The 18,701-nt window shown below is 49.3% G+C and overlaps 1 protein-coding gene across 2 annotated transcripts in view; it reads right to left on the bottom strand.

Annotated features, from left to right (window-relative positions):
• SGMS1 (sphingomyelin synthase 1) overlaps nucleotides 1-18,701 on the bottom strand; it is a 68,612-nt gene that overhangs the window by 38,814 nt on the left and 11,097 nt on the right. Inside the window, exon 1 of one of the 2 annotated variants that reach the window (XM_018079944.2) lies at nucleotides 4,081-4,097. The exons of the other annotated variant lie outside the window; for it this stretch is intronic. The gene's annotated coding sequence lies outside the window, so the exon portion shown is untranslated. Of the gene's footprint in view, nucleotides 1-4,080; nucleotides 4,098-18,701 lie in introns of those variants that run through there. 2 annotated transcript variants of the gene reach the window in all.

Below are 18,701 nucleotides of genomic sequence, written 5' to 3' on the forward strand. Positions count from 1 at the left end.
AGGGGATGTGCAATCACACACCCAGTCCAAAGCAAGTGTTTAATCCTTCATTTTAACCTGGAAGAGTGAAGCTTTCCATAAAAGAGAAAAACAGAAACAAGATGCTCTTTTCAAACTCACCCATTCAACTAAAAGGACATTTTTTCACAGGGCAGGGTGTTATTCCCAAGTGAACTGCATCCCACATCCAGCTGCAGCACTGCCACCCCTATTCTCTGATCCACTTATTTTGTCCTCTGAGAAGCCTCATTACCCAGGGGTGTTAAAATCCTCTGGTTAAGGAAGTCACTGCCTCAGAATGCCAATTTGGGTATATTTCCCCCAAACCCAAAACTTCAACCCAAAGGCCTCTGATTACACATTGGTTCCTCACCAAGTGCTGTAATGGGACACAGACTGGTGTCCCACTGGTTTTTCCATCGAAACAGTTAATTCCTTTGCTATTTGCCCCACACCTTGCTACAAGGCTGTTGGGTTTGTACACCAGCAGTTTGGCACAAATCAGGTGCTCTGGTTTCTATAAAGCCCTTGACAGACCAAGCTGGTCATTCCCAGGGACATGGCATGGAATGACAGATGCCAGCTGCTGTTGTCACCCAAGGAGCAACCAAGGACCTCCCAGGGAAAAAGCCTTGCCAGGTTTAAGTATGGCTTTGCTGATGCTATCTCTGGCTCTTCAAAGGAATTTTTTACTAATCTGAAAGGATCTAAAGGAAACAACACTTTCCAGTTGAGCAAAATTAGCATTTCAAAAAAAAACAAAACCCAACCAACCAGAAATAAACTCACCCAAAAAGCAAAAACCAAAGCAAGAGTTTACACAGGATGATGTTTCCCACTACAGGTCAACCCCAGGGTTCCCGGGCGTGGAGGGGGCTTTTTCCTGCTAAACATAAATTAAGTCTCCACATCCTGAGTAGTTGTTTGCACATCACCCCAATCACACAGGGCACAAAGCACAGAGAAATCCACAGCTCCTGCTGGCACCTCAGCAGGATGTTTATTATCCCAAACACCTGACCAGCGCCTGCTGCTCTTGTCAGGAGGGTCCCTCTCACACCCAGGGAGCAGAGGCCACTCAAAGACTCTAAGAGATGGAACATGAGCCAGTTACTGATTGATCCCTGCCTCCAGCTCCCCTTTTCCCCCCTGTCTAACTGGAAGTCAATATTCACAGGTTAAACAGCCCTGACACACCCACCTATCCAACACCTTTCTCATTAATACGCAAGATGTGGATTAATATTGCCAAGCAGGGCTTCAAATATCCATTTCCTCCATCCCAAGGACAAACAGAACACAACAGAAGCAACCAGGAGCTATTTGTGAGGGCCACAGGGTGTTATATTCCCAAAATCCTTGGGAATTTGGTGCTTTACACACGGGGGAGCCATGTGATCCCAACATTTCAACACACATCCTCTTCTCGGGACTTCAAGTGCCATGAGTCACCTGGGTTCAAAATATGACCAGGTGAATTCAGAGCTGAAAAGAAGAAGTTATGCTCAGGCAGCTGGAGGTATTAATCCCAAAAGGCTCAAAGGGCTTATTGGGGAAGCATGTTTTTATGTCCCCTTATGCTCATCCTAAAAAAGGGGGAACAGACAGAAATGCCACCACAGACGTGGGCTAGTTTAGGTATAACTAATAAAAAAGGAAAAATCTATAAAATCTAACTGTGCTTTTATCAGCCAATGATCAAAGTGCAATAAAAACCATTCTTAACACCTGTTTTCAGGCACTGGCCTATTAGACCTTATTTTTATAACCCTGACCTTCAGTCCAATTTATTCCTAAAAGATGTTCAAGCATCAGTTCTGCATAAGTATTAAAAATAAGAGCCTGCTCCTTCCACCAGGACCATTAAAAACCTTCCTTCCTAACACATATATCCCCTCAAAAATTCAGCACTCACTGAAATCCCAACTCACAACATTTCTTACTTTCCTACAAACACCTGAATTATGTGTCTCTGACTACAATGCCAAGCACTAACTTGAACAGGAACCTGAAAGAACTTCATCCTGCTCCCTCCAAAGCCAAGTCTCAGCAGCTTTGACCTCAAAAGGTTTGGATTGGAAGAGACCTCATCCTGTTCCACCCCCTGCCATGGGCAGGGACACCTTCCACTAGCCCAGGTTGCTCCAAGCCCCGTCCAACCTGGCCTTGGACACTTCCAGGGATCCAGGGGCAGCCACAGCTTCTCTGCTCCTCAACTCTATTTACAACATAAACATACTATGCTGTAGCATACACAGAGCACCTTAATCAAGCCATGGCCAAATACCTTTCCCCTGGCATTCAACAAATATCTTTTGGCTGGAATGTACTGTGCTCACACATCTCTGTCCTTGCCACCAGTCACAACAGAAACATTAGGTACGTGTTTTCAAGCCCCAGAACCTCAAAAAACCCTCCTTGCAGAAGCACAGACGAGGGGAATCACTCTGCTTGACACCAACTGCAGAGGGATGTGGAGCTGCTGGAGTGTGTCCATGGAGATGCTCCCAGGGCTGGAGCCCCTCTGCTCTGGAGCCAGGTTGGGAGAGCTGGGGGGGTTCACCTGGAGAAGGGAAGGATCCAGGGAGACCTGAGAGCCCCTTCCAGGGCCTGAAGGGGCTCCAGGAGAGCTGGAGAGGGACTGGGGACAAGGAATAGAGGGACAGGACACAGGGAATGGCTTCCCACTGCCAGAGGGCAGGGATACATGGGATAGGGGGAAGAAATCCTTCCCTGGGAGGGTGGGGAGGCCCTGGCACAGGTTGCCCAGAGAAGCTGTGGCTGCCCCTGGATCCCTGGAAGTGTCCAAGGCCAGGTTGGACGGGGCTTGGAGCAACCTGGGCTAGTGGAAGGTGTCCCTGCCCATGGCAGGGGGTGGGATGAGATGAGCTTTAAGACCCCTTCCAATTCAAACCATTCTATGATTCCATGATTCCGTGACACCCTGCTTCCTCTTGGGTCATTCCCGGTGGATCACCCAAACTCAGCAATAACTGGAGCTGATCCCATGCAAGTTCCATGGGGCAGAAGTGGATATCCAACTGTGGATACCACCACCCTTCCTGTGCCTCTGGAATCCGGAGTCAAGGACACTGTCTTTTTTAAGCACCTCTAACTAATCCCGTGGGATGACATTACTGGGATACTCCTGTGCTGCACACTATGACTTTGGAGGGTAAAAAGAGATTAGTTTCCTCTCTGTGCACACCAAAGAACACTAATGCAGAACATTTCCACAGAACTTCCACAAAGTTGTGTTTTGTGGCAATCACTGTCAGAGGTTTCACCCTGCAAAGAAGAGTTCACAAAAATACAATTCTGTTATGAGCTAAAAATATCTAGTAGGGAGTACAACAGGGTAAAGGCAAACACTTGAATTTTCTGGAGAGAGGTACACTTGCTTTCTTCCCTGTTTATTTATGCAGGACTCTTGGATTTGCTCAGGGATTGGCATTTCTGCAAAAATCCAGTGCTCAAACATGCTCAGCTTCACACCGAGCCCTTAAAAACCTTGAAGTGTTACTTTCTGTGTCTTCTACAGCTCACAAGCAGCAAAAAGTAGCAAATGCAGCTTCAGACCTCAGGAAATCAGCCTTTACCCAAAAGTAAACGCCCTTAAATTTTGCCAACTACCCTACAAGCACAACACAGATTATCCAGTCTACACCTTTATAAAACTGTCATCCAAATTATCTGAGATTCAGACCAGGCACGATAAAAATGGAAAGGCTGGGGAAGTTTCAGAGCCAGAGCTCTGAATTGCTTAGAGAGCTGAAGATAAGTCGAAATTCAGCTTTGCTGTAATGCCATCACAATATTTGGGGAGGTAGAAGGCAAAGCCTCCCTGCATCACGGGCTGAGGGGGGGAGAGCGACCCCTGAGCTCTGATGCTGTGCCTGCAAGCAGCTGATGGATTATTAAAGAGCCCCTGTGCTCAGCCCGGAGGCTTTTCAGCGACTCATTTCACAGGTCCTCCCTAAAATACCGCCGGTGTTTGACACCTCCACCCCCGGAACGAGCAGTTCAGGGTTTGGGGGGGTGTTTGTCACTGCATTAGTCAAACAGAAAAACGCCCTTTACCTTCCCAGGCTGGTCCTTCCTTCCCGGGGGATCCTTTTCTGCCGCTCTCCAGGCCTCCCTTCTGACCAAGAGGAGGAGAAAGAACAGCTTTATCCTGCAGGTTTGGTTTCGCTTCGGCTCAGACAGAGATTTTTTTTTTTTTTTCCAAAGCAAACACTCCTGCAACGTCACCGGGGATATAAATAGCCAGAGGAGAAGGAGGGAGAAGCAGCCCTTCTGGAGAGACTCGGTTACATTAGGAAAGATGTAAGTAGGGGGAATATCAGACAGAAATAAAGCCTTTATTTTCCTAAAGCTGCATGCACAGCGTCCACTTGAGCACTACAGCCAGGCCGAGTGAGCCAAGAGAAATATTGCAGCCATCTAATAATAGGGAGGTTCTCACACATTCCAGGCTTTTGCCAGGAGACGTGTGCTATTCCTGCTCGGCAGAGGCTGCCATCCTGGCAGCTCACACACACTGCTCAGTGTCCAGCTGAACTCCAGGAAAGCCAAACTCCTGTACTCACCCACCCTAAGGCAGGGACACAGGCATGGCAGGGCCTGCAGGGTGTTTGTCCAGAGAGACCATGGCTGATCCATCTCTGGAAGTGTCTGGATGGGGCTTGGAGCAACCTGGTCTAACAGAATGTGTCCTTGCCCATGGCAGATGGTGGAACTAGTGAATCCTGAAGGTCCCTTCCAACCCAAACCACTCTGTGATTCCAAGGGGAAAGCCCTGACACCATTTTTGGGAGCCTGCACCCCTGGGTACCTCTCTGAGTGCCCTGCAGGCAGCACAGGAAAGGGGCAGGAGGTCTGACTGCACCTACAGGGCTCCAGCCTTTGTGATCCCTGAGATGTGGTGGGATAAATCACAGCCCTGGATGAGCATCTGCATGCACAGGTCCTTTAGGAAGACCAGGATGGGTGCTCATGGGGGACTTCACCGCCTTGGTATCGGCTGGAGGGACAACCCAGCACAGCAGAAACAACTGAGGAGGTTTCTGGAGTGCACCAATGACACGTTCCTAACACAGGTGATCCAGGAGCCACCAAGGAGAGGGGCTCTGCTGGACCTCAATCCTTACAAACAAGAACTGGTCAGGGATGCCAAGGTCCTTGGGAAGCCTTGGCAGCGGTGACCATGAGATGGTGGAGGTCAGGACTTGGAGAGGAAGGAGCTGGGGGAAAAGGCTGATCATAGCCCTGGACTTTAGGAGAGGAGACTTTGGCATCTTCAGGGATGTGCCTGAAGAATCCCACGGGCTACAGCCTGGGAGAAAAAAGGGGCCCAAAGGAGCTGATTGATACTAAAGGATCATCTTCTCCCAGTTGAAGGACAGTCTATCCCAACAAGCAGGTGATCAAGCTGAGGGGGCAGGAGCAAGGAGTTCCTGATCAGAGCCAAGTGCAAACTGCAGCAGGTGATCCAGGAGGAATCTGGGAACACTGATCATGCAGGGAAGAAGCTAAGAGAGCCAAAGCACATCTGGAGCTGAATCTGGCAAGGGATGTGAAGGGCAACAGTAAGACCAACCTTCAGGAACTGCAGGCCCCTGAGACCACAGGGAAGTCCAGACAAGGAAGACTTACCCTTAGCAGAAGAGGATCAGGTTAGGGAACAGTAGCCTGGACACACTTCAGCCCATGGGACCAGATGGGATGGAGCCAGGAGTGCTGAAGGAGCTGGCTGGTGTCATTGTGAGGTTACACTTGACCATCTTTGAACAGCTGTGGTGAGTAGGAGGGGCTCCTGACGAGCAGAGGAAAGCAAACATCACTCCTGCCTTCAAGAACGGAATGGAAATGGATCTGGGGAACTACAGGGCTGCAGCCTTACTTTGTACCTGGGAAAGAGCAGCTAATTCTGGAAAGCACTTCCAGTCACTTCAAGGACAAGAGGGTGATCAGGAGAAGTCAGCACAGATTTACGAGGGGGAAGAAACCACGCTTCAGCAGCCTGACCTCCTCCTGGGATGAAACAACTGCCTCGCTGGATGAGGGGAGTGCAGAGGACATTGTCTGTCCTGGCTTTGGCAGGACTTCCAAAACTGCCTCTTTTCACACCCTCAGACAAGCTGGGAAGGCAGGGACTGGCCAAGGGGGCAGTGAGGTGGAGGGAGAACTGGCTGAATGGCCCAGCAGGTTGTGGTCAGTGGCACAAAGTCCAGCTGGAGGACAGACACTAGTGGTCTGCCCCGGGGTTGATGTGGGAGCCATCATTTAACCTCTTTGTTAATGACCTGGATGATGTGCAGAGTGTACCCTCAGTGACACAACACCAGGAGGAGTGGCCAATGCAGCAGAAGGTCACACTGCCACCTGGGTGAACTCGGACAGGCTGGAGCAAAGGGCAGACAGGAACCAATAAAGGAAAGGCAAAGTCCTCCCCTGGGGCAGAACGACCCCAGGCACCAGGGCGGGCTGGGAGCCGACAGGCTGGGAAGCAGCTCTGCGGGCAGGATGTGTGGTCGGGGATGACAACAGGCTCCCAGGAGCCAGCAGTGCCCCCTCCCAGCAAAGACCACCAGCACCCCAGGCTGCACTGGGAGCAGTGCTGGCAGCAGGTTGAGGGAGGTGACCCTTCCCCTCAGCACTGCTGAAGTGCTGGGCCCAGCTCTGGAAAAGACACATGGACACACCCCAGAGAGAGTCTGGCAAACAGCCCAGAGCAACCAGCTCTAGGTGACCCTGCTTGACAAGGGTGGCTTGGACAAGATGACCTTCTAGAGGTGCCCTCCAGCCTCACCCAGCCTGTGGTTCTGGGACCACTTTGCTGTTCATTTTCCCACCCCAGATACGGTTCATGACATACACAAATATTCAGAAGCAGCGCCCGGGCCCTGCCTGAGGCACTGCCCAGGGCACAAGCCCACCATGTCACAGCGCTGACAGATCCCACACCAGCTCAGCAGGAACAGCCCCCAAGTGCTGTATCTCGCTCTCAAGGCTAAGATTCGGTTTCCAGCACTTGCTAACTCGCCTTTGCTATGGTTTGGCTCAAATTCTGCTTTCTCAGTGTGACACGGGGGGCAGGAGGTGTTCTATCATCAGACTCCCTGGGATTACCAGATTCCTTAAAACTCTCTTACAGTCTCCATCTCAAGTTTTTCCTCCTTTTGCCTTTCTTTGGTTTTTCTTTTTCTAAACCTCACCTCTTAGATGAATACTTTAAAAAAGCCCTCAGCTCCACAAATGCTCTGTATCACCTCTAAAAACCAGAGGATGATTATCCTCTTTTACAGCAAAGCAAGACATGGATATCCTCTAGGTTTACTAGCTAAAATCTTCATTAACTTGGTAGATAACTACTTGTAAGAACTGAAATCCTCAAGTTTTTCATTCTAAGGCCAAGAGATAAAGTTGTAATTTTTTTTAAATCTCTAACATTCCCTGTTCCCACAGCCTGGCAAAAAGGCAAGTGGGAGCCACGAGCAGTGGAGGGAAGTACAAAACTGATCCTACCCATTCAGATTTCACCCTAGGAAGGAGGGCCAGGGAAGATTCCATGCAGAATTAAGGTTTCTGTACGAAAGCTCAAGATAAAACGTGTTTCTACCCAAGCGTTAGCGCATTTGTCTTGCCTGGTTCTCAGTTTAGCACACCTCCTCCTCCTTTTCCTCTCTTTGCAAATAGAGTGAGCAGGCTGGGGGCTGAGCAGGGAGGAGGAGAGCACAGCTGAGATGGGCCGTGGCAGCTGCCAGAGATGTGGCCACAGCACTCACAGTGTCCTCACCCAGAGCAAAAAAGACACCACCACCATTTGAAGCTGACTCGCTGCACGTGTTTGGTCGTGGGGATTTAAGGCCATCCACGATTCTGGCTTCTTCCCATGGGTGTTTTCCAGGGTTAGCCTGAGAGAGTTGAGGCCGTTCAGCCTGGAGAGGAGAAGGTTGTGTGGAGACCTCACAGCACCTTTCAGAGTCTGAAGGGTCAACAAGGAAGCTGGAGAGGGGCTGTTCATTGGGAACTGGAGTGACAGGACAAGGGGGAATGGGTTCAAACTGACAGAGGGCAGGGATAGATGGGATATTAGGAAGAAATTCTGCTCTATGAAGGTGGGGAGGCCCTGGCACAGGTTACCCAGCAAAGTTGTGGCTGCCCCTGGATCCCTGGAAGTGTCCAAGGCAAGGCTGGAGCAACCTGGGCTAGTGGGAGGTGTCCCTGCCCGTGGCAGGGGGTGGAATGAGACATGCTTTAAGGTCCCTTCCAACTCAACCCATTCTGGGATTCTGTGAATAGGTGCACGAAGAGGCAGCCCTGAAACAACAGGAATTCCCTGCACTGATCTCCTGGCCTGCACAAGGGCTCAGACTCTCAGCTCACTCACAGTTTTGCCTTTAAAAACCCCACAGCTGTGAACATGAAGTTTAGCCCAGCATCTCCAAACATCAAAGCTGCTCATCCTAGGGAGGCAAATGAGTTGCTTTACACTTGCAGCACTCTCAGCACACAACAAAGCCCATTTACATGGTACTCTTCTCTTGGGCAGCATAAGCTTCTGTTTCATACTGAATTAAACCCAATAAAGCAGAACCAACCAAACCCAGAAATAACTACAGAATCCTCTCTGGACTTGCAAGGGAAAAGAGAAGCTGCTAATTGCAGCCTAACTGAGCTCCTCACTGCCATAAAAGCATTAGCAGCCCTGTCTCTGTAGTGTGCATCAGCACAGGCTTCCTTAAATCAGGCATTTTGGTTCTCATGGAAGCAGCTGGTGTGGCAGCACCCCCAAAATCCATCTGCCCCATCAAAGAGGGAAGATTGGTTGTTCTCCACAAGCAAACCATTCGTGGTTACTCCCCATCAGTTAATCTGCAGCTCCATCTCCCCACCAGCCTGACCAAGCCATCCAATTTTGGCTGTGGGCAACGGGGAGCAGCCTCAGGGAGGGACTGTTTATATGGAACAGTGCCAGGAGCTGCTTTAATGAGCTCTGCACATTTTCCTGCCCCAAGGCTTGTGTAACAGAGCCTCTACATTTGTGTTTCATCTTCTTGCTGCTCCTGCCTGGCACTCAGATTATTTCCAAGGAGCACCATGCAGCAGGTTCCAGGGCTACTTGCTGATTAAATGAGGCATTTGGGTCCAGCCAGGAAGGGTTTGTACATGTTACCCTGCTGTAATGGGGTGGCTCCTCCACAAGAGACACATTCCAGCTGTAGGATGCCAGCAGACTGCATTTGGCACTGGCAGAGCAAACAAAACAAGCAGGGAAACAGGGATCCTGCACGTCCAGCACACCACTGAGATCCACCCAAAGGGGCCTGTGACGCTGCAAAGCACAATAATGAACGTCTGGCTGCAGCTCCAGGGGGCTCATGGCTACTGGAGAAATAAAACCAAAACCACAGGCACACACACAGGAAGAGAAAGAAAGAAGTATATCTGGGAACAGTACAGCAGTGGGGAGGGAGCCAGGACTCCATCCTGCTCCAAAGGAGCACATTTGGAGCCTGGATGTTGCACCTCAGGCAGATACAACCTGTTCCCCAACGTGTCTTTTCTGAGTGGTCCTGAATCAAAAAAAGCATAAAGTGAGGTGCAGGGGACATCCTTACACCAACCCTGAGGGTGTGAACGAGGACAAACAATGAAACCAACACAGCACAGCCAGAGTTTCATTACAGAATCATCCAACAGGAACCTCAATAGAGGTTTGGGTCGTTCATCTACTGACAGAAGTAACAGCCTTCCTTCCTTAAACACACCTCAGACAGACACAGCAGCTCCTTCTCCTGTTTAAGGGAGGCTACAGGGTTTTCTGTGATCAATGAGGTTAAAAACTTGACAAGATTTCAGCAGAAAAGACCTTCATTATTCATTAAATACTTGTAATATTGACTAGCTGTTAATACAGCTGAAGACTGTATTTGCTACACCACTAACTAAGGGCAAATTCAAGCTTCCACATCAATCATTCATCTCTAAGACAAGGGAAAAACTCAGCATCCCAAAATGGACCACAGCTTTTCAGGGTTTTCAGTGCTAAATGAAAGATGACTGTAGAAAATTCCCTTGTAAGTGTTTATTATTCTAATTTTAACCTTAGGATGTTTTTAGGGCCAGTGAAAAACAAGACCAAAACCCAAGAGACCAAATAATCCACACAGGGATTTTCTCCTGCCTGTGCTAGTTCAAAAGTCATTCTGAGATGCAGAGGGTTTTTTATTTTTAAATCACTGTTTAACCTCTTGGACTGGAAGCATTAAATTACACCACAACATCAGACTGGACTGTGCAAGAAAGCAAGTCTCTCAGAGAGGAAGGGACATGGATTCCCATGGGAAACAACACTTCCCAATATAAATATTTCACCAGTATCCACAGTGGGAAGCAGAAAACCCTCTTTTCCTTTGCCTTTCCACGGTGAGGGATGTGGGACTCAAGGAACACAAATACCTCACAGCAATACACTCTCACCCAAGCTCTTCTTCAGCCTCACACAGGCTCCACCAGTTCCTTCCCAGAAAGGTAATCCCTTAGCTGCAACCAGACACCCCTGGGGTGTGTTCTGGAGAGTTACCAAGCCAAGAGAATTAAAAAAGAAAACCAAAAAACAAACAACAACCAGAGCCAAAACTGGCCAGTCCCTGGGGCGAGCAGCTGCCTGCAGGGATAAACTCCCCTTGCAGACAGCACCACACTGGTGCCAAAAGGCTTTCCCCAGGAATTCTGACCTTTATTCCTTGGCCAGCCCCATCCAGCGAGCAGCAGGATGGCTGGGTCTCAGCTCTGGCACTCCTGGCTGCACTAGAGCCTGTAGTCTTCTTCTAAATCATCATCAGGCCAAGGCACACATGCAGAATTTACCCTCCCTCTCCACCCTACCAGCTCACCACACACTGACAGGGCTCCCATAAGCTTTCTACAATCCACCAATCCACCTTTCTACATCTTCTGTGGTCAACAGGCTCTTCAGCTGGATCCAGGTACCATGTGCTGCTTGTTTTGTTCCTTGTGAACTCCCCTATATAACCTTGTCTTCCCTCTGTGTCAGAGCTGTAGTTTGGTTACTGACACCACAGTTGGGTTTGTTTTGAGGGTTCTCCCCTTCCTTTGTGTTTGTTTATTTTTTTAATCCATAAGCCTACGTATCCTTAGCTCCAAAAACAGAAAGTCATAGCAGACAAAGACCTTCCAACACAGCAAAAAAAACTTAAGCACATCATCAATACAAAAGCACTTTCTCACACAGGAGTTCAGAACCTCAACAAGTACCATAATAAAATGCAATAATAAAACCTTTAAAGGAGCCCAGGTCAATAGACACAGTGCCAGTTAAGTGACCTGTATGACAAGTTACACTTGTTTGTTGGGGGAAGAAGGTGCCACCTGCTCACAACATTTCAGATTCAGTCCCTCACTCCAGCTCCAGTCCCTGTATTAACTGAGTTTGCCACATACCACACTCCTCCTGTCCCCAGCTCCAGCTTTTCTATCTCCTCCATCTGCAGTTTCCTCAGGTGAGCACCTCTGTTGTTCAACAGGTCTAGGACTTTTGAGCCGTGTTGTGGGAGTATTTTGTGTAAGGTAATATAAAGAAAATAGCTCATTGTTAACCATCTACAGACCAAGAATCAGCATTGTAGCAGGTAAAAGCCATTGCAGGCAGCTTATGAAACACAGCTGATGATGGGAGCAGGAGGGAATGCTGGAGGTGAGAGGCACAGCCAGTCAGGCTGTCACAGGGAAAAAGAAGAAACCCAACTTGCAAGGCAGCTCACAGTTTTTAAATCTTACCTAGATGAAACTATGAATCCAATTATATACTTATTAAATATTCCACACTTACTTACAATGATTACAATGGCAGAACATAGGTTACAGGGTAACCATTGTCTGATATTGACCCCATGGCCATCCAAATCCCAGAATCATGGAATGGTTTGGGTTGGAAGGGACCTTAGAGAACATCTCGTTCCAAACCCCCCTGCCATGGAAGCAATCAGTAACTGGAGGACGGGCCAAGGACTTTTTCTAAGCAATTTATGCTTAAATCATCATAAACCATGCAAAAAATTCGGGGAAATAATTCAAGTATGACTCCATAGGCTCCTGCTGATTCCTGCTGCAAACAGGCTCGTTTTTCCCCTGCAATTCCAGAGGAGGGATTTTTTTCCGCCACCACTTTCAGCTGCCACAAGCAGGCTATTGTTTGGATGTAGCCATGCAGCAGCACTCCTGATGCAAGCCCACAGCTAAGGCAGCACCGTGGAACCAAAATGGAACAGGAGGGAATTCAGCCTGAGAATTCAGAACAGAGATTCCTACTAAATACCTGTGTGGAGCAGCACGAGATCCTTCCCCTGCTTCGGCACAGCCAGGGAAGCACATCAGAGAAGTCCTGCAGTACTTCCCAACATCCAGGTGCCCGCAGGGATGTGGTGGATCAGGGGGCAGCTCAGCAGCAAGTTCAGAGCAAACATCCTGCACATCAACTGCCCCAAATCCAGGCAGCCTGGAACTGCTCCAGAGGTCCCTGTGCCTCCCCGGCACACAAACACCACCGCTGCATCCTCTCTCTCGTTCAAAAAGTGACCCCAGATCAGCTGGACACCCCAGGATGAGTCCTCTCTGTGCACTGGCACCTTAATTCTGAAAACTCACTCCTGCTCCATCCCTGGCAAGGGGAACCGAACTGCCGTGAGCTCACTCGTAGCTGTGGCAACAGCAAATGCAAATCCTGCCAGGCTGCAAAACTTCGGTCTCCTCCAGTGCACGGCAGCTACATGGGAGCAAAACCACCTTCCCCAGGGATAAACTGGGCTTCTGAAAGCTCTGCCCTAAAGCAAAAATCCAGCTGGCAGGGCAAAAGTTAAACCAGCCACACAGTGCTTTAGCTGGGCTTTAATGCGCAGAGAAAACGGAGGCAGAAGAGTTTGGGAACAGGATGCAAGAGGATCAAGGTCTCCCACGTGCAACTGCAAGGGCTCTACTCGCTGTTTACACCTGGGGAGGAGCTGCTCTGTTTGCAGCCTCGAGTTTCAGGCTGCCCAAGTCATACCACTGCTGTTTTAACACGATGAAGTTACAGTGCATAGACAGGCACAGACAGAAAAACGGATTTAATTAATTTAAATCAATTCTTTCCTGTGAGGGTGGTGAGGCACTGGCACAGAGGGGCTGTGGATGCCTCAAGGCCAGGCTGGACAAGGCTTGGAGCAACCTGGTCCAGTGGGAGGTGTCCCTGCCCATGGCAGGGGGTGGAACGAGGTGATCTTTAAGGCCCCTTCCAACCCCAACCATTTTTGATGTCCTGATGAAGTGACCCATTTTTCAAAAAGTAATCAGAATTCTAAAGAATCAGCACATCTGAATGCAAGCCCACGAGCTCTTCCCAGGAAATAAATTGGATATTTCTAATGAAGTTGCAGGCACTAACTGCATAGAACAGTCAGGGGTTAAAAACGACTCGTGAGGGTGGTGAAGAAAGGAAAGAAGAAGAAAAAAAAAAAAAGCCTCACCTAACAAGTTTCCAGCTGCAAAGCCTGTGTGAACTTCAAGACCTGAATTGCAAATTGAGCTTTGGTGAGAGTTTTAACTCGGCTTGCAGGGTATCTACTTGTGGTTTGCAAAAACTTCTCAGACAATATGCTGAACGGCAAACAGAGTAAAAAAACCCCACCGATAAGAAGTTTGGGTGGAGAGCTTCGAGATTTCTGGTTGCGGTGGGGGCTGGTTTTGGTGTGGGGCGGGGGTTGTGCGGTGTGTGCTTTGCTGGGCTGTTTGTTTGGGGCTTTTTAAAGGGCAATTTGGGTTACCAAGTGCAAGTCATTCCCAAGGCTGGAAACAGTGCAACCTAACCTTCACCTATTTATGAGCAAAGCCAATCCAATCCCACGGGCAGGTTATTCTATCTGGGAGCGAAGCAAAGGAGCTAAAAACGAAGGAAAGGGAGAGTTACCATGGGATACCAGGATGCGTCACTTCTCTTGGCTCTCGTGGCTCCACGTGACATCTGAGCCGTGAGCGAAGAACTCAGCAGATGGGATAGGAAAGAAAAAATGTAAAAAGGTCTCTAGATTATAGCAAAGTTTAGGCTTTAAAATCTACTGCTTGGGGCTACAGAAATAGAGGCAAAAATATTTATCTACAAACCAAACTCTCTGTCTATAAATCTATTGCCGCCGTGCAGTAAATACACGCTTTTCCTTCCAACAGTCATCAGCATCCACACTTTTCAGTTCCTAACAGTAAATTTAAGTCCAGGCACATCCAGAAATACTGCCCTTGCCATCTCCAGCGAGAACTATCACTTGCCTTTCACAGGAGGCAAAGCAGGTCAGCAGTTTGCAACTTGCTCATAAATACAGAAGTAGCCACTTGACAGCAACAGACAGGAGCAGTTCAGGGTTCAAAGGAGATCAGAAGAGGGATAAATCACTTGGAATTTACTCTCGAAGTTATCACACAGGTCACCAAGTCCACGCCTTGGGATGGAGCCAACTAAATGAAGGCTCTTTTGATTTCCAAGGTATCCCTGTTGAGAGCTGTTGGGAGTGACCTCCACACTCTCACCTACACTTGAATTTTCACCCCACTCAGTCCAGTATAAATTCTTAAAACACCTCCTGCTCCGAGTCCACACAAAATCATGCAGTGAGTGGTTCGATGTTGGAGGGTTTTTACCCCCCCTCTTTTTACAGCTGCCAGTCTCTTTCTAGCATACCAACACAGCTCTGATTCAAAGGACATGATTCCATCTCCATCCTCCTCCACCTCCCAAAGCCTCCCAACACCCACACGCTGCTGAACATCAATATCTCCAGGGAAATTCACTCCTTTCATAAGCTAGCCAAGCAAACCACCTCCCTGTAGTAAAAAGTGACAGAGAGCACGAGAAACCTTCGCCCTCCGCGGGTGCAGGTGCAATCCCAGAGTTCCAGCTCTACCCAAACATTACCTCACGCTGAAAATTGAGTTTCCAGGGTAATGCTGGAGCCCATCTGTCTCCAGGGCACCACAGTAACCTGATCATTACCCCAGGCATCAGCTGGCACGCTGCCACTCCAACCCACCCGGCTCCCAGCACGCTCCTGGGAGCTCCAGACTGCAAAACTTCGGCCAAGGAACACAGGGAATCAGCCAGGACACCTGCTGCAGTCATCTGCTCCTCAACACCAGCTTGTTATCACCTGAGTCATCTGCTGTTACATGGGAGAGGAGATATCCTACCTTGCCTTTGCTGCTCCAGGTTGCAGCCCCTGCATTCCACAAGTCCGTGACATGGCATTGGAAAACAGCCCCGTGTATTTATGACCTCCAAAAGGAAGTTCCAGGTTTCTACAGACAGTTAGTTCAACACAGATGAATCACCTTCTTCAAAGGTACCTGGGGAAGAACAACCCCAGGCACCAGCACAGGCTGGGGGGACCTGCTGGAGAGCAGCTCTGGGAGAAGGACCTGGGGGTCCTGGTGGGCAACCAGCTGTCCCTGCCCAGCCCTGTGTCCTGGGGACAGGGAGGGCAGTGGGATCCTGGGGGGCAGCAGGGCAGGGAGGGGATCCTGCCCCTCTGGCCAGCCCTGGGCAGGCACATCTGCAGGGCTGGGCCCAGCTCGGGCTCCTCAGCACAGCAGGGCCAGGGAGCTCCTGCAGCGGGGCCAGCGCAGGCTGCGGAGATGCCCAAGGGCTGGAGCAGCTCTGGGAGCAGCAAAGGCTGAGGGAGCTGGGGCTGTTCAGCCTCCAGAGCAGAGCCTGAGAGGGGCCCTCAGCCATGGCTGGAGGGGCTGCAGGGAGGGGGCAGAGGATGGAGCAGGCTCTGCTCGGGGGGCCCAGCAATGGCACAAGAGGAACGGGCAGGAACTGATGGCCAGGAAGTTCCAGCTGGACAGGAGGAAGAACTTGTTGGCTGGGCAGTGCCCCAGCCCTGAACAGATTGTCTAAAGTGTGTGAAGTCTCCTCCCTGGGGCTATTCCAGCCCCATCTGGACACACTCCTGTGCCCTGTGCTCTGGGCTGGCCCTGCTGGAGCAGGGAGGTGGGACCAGATCCCCACTGTGGTCCCTTCCAGCCTGACCTGCTCTGGGATTCTTCAAAACATTGCTTTAATAACTGTTCCCTGAGCCAGGAGTCTTTAACAGCCATGGCTGGGTTTTATCCAGCCTCCTTCGAATATGTAACCTTCCAGCAACATTCCTGCAGCAGGGAATACCACAGAGTAACCACACCACCAAAACAAAAACATCACCAAAAGAACAACACTGCCAAAAGGAAAAACCTTTCCCTTGTTATAAGCTCATGCTTCCTTGGTTTTTTTCCAGTGAGGAAGGCCTGGGTACAGTCATCCTCTTTGGAAGATGCAAAGCTCACACTCCCATAACATTCCTCTTCTCACTCCCTCCCTTCAACATCATTTCTTCTCCACACTAAAGAGTCAAAGTTTATCTATCTCCTTTTATACAACAGGTGCTCTGTGCCTTTGATCACCTTCAGCATCCTGTGCTGAACCTTTCTTTTTCTGGAGACAGAGAATTCAAGACATGGGGAATCATGGAGAAAAATGGTTTTTTTAAATTATTTTCTTTTTACAGCAGCTTGTTCTGTTCTCTCCTACTTCACTAATAATATTTGTTCATTCGCCAGTTTGACTTTGCAGCTATTTGCAGTGTAAGGATCTCCAAATTCTGTAAAAAAAGCCTCCCAAGAGCAGAACAAACCCCCAAACTAATAATGTTTTTGCATCCTGACAGTGTTGTGGAAACAAGTGTTAGGCTTCAGAGACAGGAAAGAGCCTGGAAAGTGCAGTAACCTCTAAATTTCTCAGTTCCAAAACTTCATTTCCACCAGAGCAGCAGAAAAAGGAATTAATCACAACCCTCTCTGTGCATTTGTCTTCCTCCACACATCTCAAGCTGTTCGTGCTTTGTAAAAAACTCAAATAAATATACATATACACGTACACATTTTGGCCATCTGTATTTATTTCTTGACACAGCACCAATAAAAGGGAAGTGCAGAGAAAAAAAACTGGTTTTTATTAGTAACTGATTGCTGCTTAACAGCTTCACTGACCTTGTAGCACACTTCTGATTCCTTACCTGCCTTATGATTTTCATGTGGAAACAGCACCCAGCTGTGCCATTAATACTCACAGTACACCCAGGGGCAGAGCTGTATCCTGAAACTCCTCCTGGACACAGATTATTTCCCCCCCCCCTGTTTTCAGCACCTCAAACTCCTCCCAACACGGGATGACAACACAGGTTTGCTTTAAGAAGTCCCTTTTCACTCCACCTCAAATTACCACACAGAAGCAGATGCCCTGGTCCTTCAGGGTTCTGAGCAGAAAGCTCACCTTGCTTTGAGCAAGCCGAGGTCCTCCCCAAGCTCTAACACAACCCCGTGCTGAATATCACCAAGGATGAGAAAAACCAATTAGAAAAACAGCAGCTACAACAGTGACTTGCCTTATGTCCTTTGTAAACAGCTTTTAAGCTGCCAGGTACAGCTCTGAAGGAGCTGGAGGTAGGAAGAGACCCCCTCTAACTGCTGACAGGTAGGGAAATTTGAGCTTCAGCACGAGCATTTGAAGATGAAAGAGCACAACGAGGGTGCTGAAAGACAACTGGCAGCTTGAGGAACACACACTGGTTTTCAAATCATTCCTGTGATGTAGGATAATGTTTATGATCACAGCATTCACTGGGAATTAGAGCATCCATTTAGCAGCAGGTTTGCCTGATCAACTGTCTGGGGACTTCAAACACATCAGCAAAACTGCACAACTGCAGAGGTGCCTTTGCAGCCTCGGTGCTCGGCTGAGAAGCTTCACAGAAGACCAGAAGATGAAGAGGGAGAGAGCAAGTCGAGTGTGCACCTGGTTCCAGGCAAGCTGCCTGCTGTCCTTGCTGCCTGCTAAGCCCAGACCTGTTAGGCCACCTCTGCCTCACCTCCAGTGCTTGACTCTGCACCTGCTGCTGGCTCCAGTTCAATGCTTTCCAGGCCAGGTCACTGCTTTTGGAGCGGGCAGAGTCTGAGGAACTCGTGCTGTCAGACAGAGACCACCAACACCTTTAGCAGGGGGCAGACACAAGCACCTCCATCAGCTAATCTGATCAGCAAGAGCATTCCCAAAACACGTGGAGCAACCTGGATAACACACCCTAATAACAGCAGCAGCATTTGTGCAAAGCATGGCCCTGGTCTTTCTGCCACTCACCTGCCAGGATGTGCCCCACAGCTCAGGGAGCTCCCAGGCCTGTATTTCCATGAGCTTTCCAAGAAACTCTTTGCAAAGCTTGGGGAATTTGGGGATGTGTCCACGTCTGGAGACTCCACAATGCAGGAAAAGGGCAGGGAGGCCCCTGCAGCAGGAGCACGCTCTGGCCAGGAGGATATTTAAGTCTGCCTGGGTGTCTGGGACACACACATGACAGGAGTAGTTTGGACAGGCACACAGGACTGGTGACAGATCAGACATCCTCTGCTGGGACTACAAAAACCCTCAGCATTTTAATTACCAAATTATTTCATCCATCCTTTGCTGTGTACTTATCCCTACGGAGCAAAATATGTTAAATGTAACATTTTGTCTTCCCAAGGAGTACATGGAAATCTGTCAAAACGGTGGCTGACAGCCTTTCAACTCCTCACTGGGAATGGGGACAGCACAGGCCAGGAAAAAAACCTTTTTGATT

Source organism: Manacus vitellinus, unplaced genomic scaffold (genome assembly GCF_001715985.3).
Source record: "Manacus vitellinus isolate BGI_N305 unplaced genomic scaffold, ASM171598v3 scaffold_48_pilon, whole genome shotgun sequence".
NCBI lineage: Eukaryota > Metazoa > Chordata > Aves > Passeriformes > Pipridae > Manacus > Manacus vitellinus.